General features: G+C 44.1%; 1 pseudogene; it reads left to right on the forward strand.

Annotated features, from left to right (window-relative positions):
• The window catches only part of LOC101573167, a 77,114-nt pseudogene that overhangs the window by 2,164 nt on the left and 69,661 nt on the right, over positions 1 to 5,289 (forward strand).

Genomic DNA, 5,289 nt, shown 5'->3' on the forward strand with positions numbered 1-5,289 from the left:
GGAACAGGTATTTTTCATCAAGTATTGATATGTTGAACTTTAAGTCCCTACAGAATATGATAAAAAAACATTTAAAAATTAGATTATATTTTAAAAATAGGATAAAGAATTCTATGCTTCTCATGTTTGCACATAAGTCCAAAAAACCTGCTCTCTTTTTAAAAAATGTTATGGTAACAGATATTTAAAAAAGCAGAAGTTTGGGCAGTGTTATTAAGGTCCTAATGTTAAGGCTCAGATGGGAGAAATACCTTACTCACAAGGATATTGTGAGACTGGCAATGTATATAAACAACCAAACACATGACAAAGGAGACTCTGTGTACTCAATGTAAGTAGATCCTACCTTCTTTTCCCCTAAAAAAAAACAACCAAGGAACATTAAAAAAAAAAAAAAAAGTAGCAAGAACAATGTGGTAAGTTGATGAGGAGTAGTCTGAGGAGCACTAATGGCAATGTGTCTTTTACTGTCACAAATTTTTGAATATAAACATTCGCTCTATGTTTTGATCACACGTTGTATTCTCCAAGCATGCGCGTGAACACACCACCCACTCACAGTCTCAGTGTGCAGCCCATGGCCCGTGGTGCTGGAAGGAATGGGAGGCAAGGCTCAGAACACCCGGCCCCTGGGTGAGCTCTTCAGCAAGAGTGATGGGTGGTGGCTTCTGAGTCCCTCGTTGCCTGGTGATGATGGGTTGGAGCAACTCAGCTTTTGAGGATCCAGTGCTAAACGTTCAGGAGTTTCACAGTCAATTGTTAAACCTTTGCTAGCTTGCTGTCAGCCAAAGTAAAATTAGTATCATGAAAATTGGCAAATGTTATGAAGCAGGGAATTTTCTCCCCAGACATCTGGTTTACCAACATGCCACTCTCTCTGCTGTCTACGATATGTCTGACAATGAGGTGTAACCTGGAAGAATGGAGAAAATTTGCTTTATTAAACCCCTAACTTGCTCTCACCTTCTTGGAAGTTTTTTTGTTTTTTGTTTTTTTAACCTTTCAACAAACTTTTATAGTTGGATTTCTTGACCTTATTTTGCAAGGAGAAAAAAATTAGGATCAAAGGGACTTCAGATAATTTGTCACTGATCACAAAGGCAAATGATAAACTTGGATTCAAATCCACCATATTTCGCTCAAGTACCAATGTTCTCTCTATGCTACTGCCATTTCTCTATGGCTGCCTCCTTATAGGGGGTTCTTGGTTAATTCAAGGAATAAGAGAACCCAAAGAATTTTGATGATCAGAACTTGTAACTGGTGTGCTTTTCTCTGCACCTGTGTTTGAGGGAAGCAGGGGCAGAAATAAGAGGCCATGGATGCACGGTGTGGTAGTACACACCTGTAATCCAGAATCCCACAATCCCAGAACCTGGGAGGCTGAGGCAGGAGGATCACTGCAAGTTCTATGCCAGCCTGAGCTACACAGTAAGCTCAAGATCAGCATGCACTACATAGTGAGACGAAAGAAAGAAAGAAAGAAAGAAAGAAAGAAAGAAAGAAAGAAAGAAAGAAAGAAAGAAAGACAGAAAAAAAACATTAAGAAAAGGAGAAAAGAAATGAAGGGAGAAAGACACATGCACACACACACATAGACATGCACACACACACACAGGATAGCTTGGACAAGTGTACTGCTGTTTTTTTGTTGTTGTTGTTGTTGTTTTGTATCTAGGAGAGAGTCTACAGGGTCTACAGGGTCTCACTACATAGATCGGACTTGTAGTGATTCTCCTGTTTTCAGCCTCCCAAGCACTAGGATTACAGGCACACGCCACTACCAATATCAATCACCCTCAGCATGCCCCAGGGGCAGGGCTGGCACGGCATGAAGCTGGGGATCGAACCCTGGCCTCTGCGCTCTGCCTAAGCAGGCACTTTAGTCCTCTGAGCTATCTGGCCAGCCCTCTGTACTGCTGATTTCTGCTGGTCTACTGAAAGGAGCAATTAATGCTTAATTGTTTTTCTCCCTCCTTTTAAGTTTTTTGATGAATTTTGCATGCTTATATCTGGCAATCTGAGCAACTAATATGAAGACAATATGCACTATAACAACCATTGTTGCATTCCTATTGTGTTCAGTGAAAATGTTTTGTTTCTATTTTTTTCACTATTTTTAAATTCTCTTTTAAAGGGGCTGGTGAGATGGCTCAGTGGTCTAAAGCACCTACTTAGAACAAGCTTAGCAAAGCACAGGGACCACGGTTCAATCCCCCAGCACCACATGCCAGCCAGCCCCGCCCCCTGGTGGGCTGAGCTGGCCACACACCCACACCCACACCCACACAAATAAATAAATAAATAAATAAAATTAAAAAAAAAAAAGGTGTCATGTTTAAAAAAAAAAATTCTCTTTTAAAAAAAAAAAATTAAAAAGAGAAAGAATCCATAGCTGAGAAATTAGATTTCAATGTGAAAGTCAAGTTCAATGCTTGAGAAACCTTTTCAGAAAGGCAGAGCAGTGCAGTGTTGCAAGAAATGGTGGGTAGTGGGCATGGAGCCCCCGAGGCCCCAGTTTGGATGCAAATTTGAGGACAATATTCAACTTCCTTGAGCACCTGGAGTGGACGAGCGAGCCAGCCAGCCAGGTCTGGGCTAGAAAGGATGGAGTGTGCACTGCCTCACCTGGCTCCTAAGGTAAGGCGAAGCCTTCCACTACTGTGCTAAGTGCTACCAGAAGTGTTTATATATGGTGAGGCCAGCAATCTGGAAACCACTGGAAAAGGCCTCTGAGCAAAACCCAGCTTGATTTACTAGAGGTGTGATAGTACTAGTGGATTTTCGAGAATTGTCAAGATTTCAAATTATCTGCCCGTTGTGCTCATAAATTATTAAAAATCTCAGAACCGCAGTCTGTGTGCAGCAGGCCTCATATCTAAGGCTGCCTACAACCCCACAGTATTTGTTTTCTAGGTCTTGCATGTTAAGCTTTGGTCCCAAATGCTGTAATTGTAGAGCTGGTGCCAGTTTTCATCTGCAGATAAGAACACTGGGGTGCAGAGTGAGGACATCCACCTGCCTCACCCAGCAGCTCATACATCTGCCGGCTGGCGTTCATTGCTGCATTCACTGTCCTATTTTCTCCTTCAAGGTGGTTTTATGGGAATAGGGGAATGTCTTGGGAGGAGCAGTACTGAAGATTGAACCCAGGGCCTTTGCACTGAGCTACATCTACAGACTTTCTTGAATTTTGAGACAGTGTCTTGCTAATTCACTAAGTTGTCTAGGCTAGGATTCTAAATTTGAACCCACCTACTCACAAAGTGTTGGGATTACAGGCCTCGACCACTATACCCAGCTGATGACATTTTTTCTTTTCTTTTCTTTTTTTTTTTTTTTCCTTTGGTGGAACCAGGGATTGAACTCAGGCCCTTGCACTTGACAGGCAAGCACTTATTCTACTGAGCTATCTCCCCAGCCCCTGATGACATTTTTTCTAAAAGGTCTTTGATATTTTGAAACTACCACCAATGCTCGAGGTAGAACACCAAGAATCACAGTGCTGAAAAGTACATCTGGGACTGGAGAGCAAGCACCGATCATCTCCTAGCACAAACTGAGCTGGCAGAGACGCACAGGCCAGACATGCTGTGTACTACTGGGGGGGCATCATGGTTTACAAGGTATTTTTACACACTTCACTTAGATCTGTGTGATTGTGCCAGCCACCCAACCAAAGAGGATATTGTCCTCTCTACTTCAGAGGAGACAAAACAAAGGCTTATATGGCATCAGAAGTACCTGCCTGTCCCAAGTCACACAGTGGGATATGGCTGGACCAGGAGTCAGGCCCACTGGATGCCCCACTCCAGCTCCTTCCAAGATGCTACAGGATGTGTGGGATGCTGTGCCAGACACCACTGTAGCTAAAAAAGGAACTGTTTTCTAATGTACCTGGATCCCCCAGACACTCACTGTAAAGAAGGATGATATCCAGCAGATGAACCCACCCAGATTCTACCAGGCCAATGACATGGCAGACATGACCTTCCTGAATGAGGCTCAGGTCCTACACGGTCTGCATCAATGGTACGGCCACATGAGGATCTACGTATCCTGGAGAGGAAGGAAGGGTGGGTCCGTGTCTTCTTCAAGGGGCCAGCAGCTACTCTACTTTCCCAAGCCCTCCCAGGGCTTACATTTATAGCTAAGATTGCTGCCATGCCCTACTCCTCTTGTCCTACTTTAATATTATTTTGGTGCTGTATTCAGACCTCCAGCATCACCATAGCCCCAGGCAGCACCGGAAGAGATGAGATTTGCTGGGCCAGCAGGCTTGTGGGGGTGAGACTGGAGCTCTGGTCTGGGAAGAACCACATCTACTTCCGCCTGGCCTGGAGCTGGGGCTGAGGGTGTGGGCAGGCTTGAAGGCCAGGCTCAGGGCTGAGGCTAACTGGGGCCACTTTGCAGCCTAGCCCTTGCTCTTATAGAGGGCCACACCATAACTTTGGGTTACGGGGCCGCAAGCTCTGTAAAGTGTGGCCTGATGGACCAGGCTAGGGTGCTACTTAAACTGAAGCACTTCTGATGAACCATGACGGGAAGTTGAGCAATTCTGACAGGCAAGGACATCTCCCCCAACACCAGCCACTTCCACCTCATATTCCTGTTGACCAAAATGAGGACACATTTGGCTTCCAGGTGGTTGCCTGCCCCCACCCCCAGCCAAGACAGGGCTGGAGGCAAAGAGTGACTCAGTGCCCACAGTCCCAGGATGAGACACTGCCGTCACACTCTCAACTCCTCAATGGATTTTCCTTATCTTTTCTTTGCTTCTTTTCTTCCACATTCTATTTAATGTTTCCTTAACATCTCACCTTATTGCATTATGCCAAGGAGAAGCTAGGGGTGTTTACACTCACTTGACCCCAGTGGGAAGTTTCTAACATTGAATTCAAAAGACACACGCAATAGAGACATCAGAAGTCACCATGACTATCCAACCAAGATCCATTGATTTGGCCATTTGCTGCCCTCGTTTATTATTTCTCCTCTCAGATCATTTGTTTTATTCTCATTGGCTTATCAGTCCTTTTATTTATTTATTTTTTAATGTTACTGCTTGCAAAATTACCTTCTTGGAGTAGAAAGAGGGGATGGAGTCTCTTTTCAAGAGTAGGTCAGACTCAGGAGCCCAGCAGCAATGGACCCTATCCACATGGTGAAGACTCGGAGGCCAGGAAGACACCTAAGAGATTTCTCAGTGAGCTTGCTGGGAAAAGCTTTCTGATTTATAAAGTGGAAGAAACAAGACATAAAATTGCAGAGTATTATCTTTTGTTTTAA

Source organism: Octodon degus, unplaced genomic scaffold (assembly GCF_000260255.1).
Source record: "Octodon degus isolate 3935 unplaced genomic scaffold, OctDeg1.0 scaffold00031, whole genome shotgun sequence".
NCBI classification, from domain to species: Eukaryota; Metazoa; Chordata; class Mammalia; order Rodentia; family Octodontidae; genus Octodon; species Octodon degus.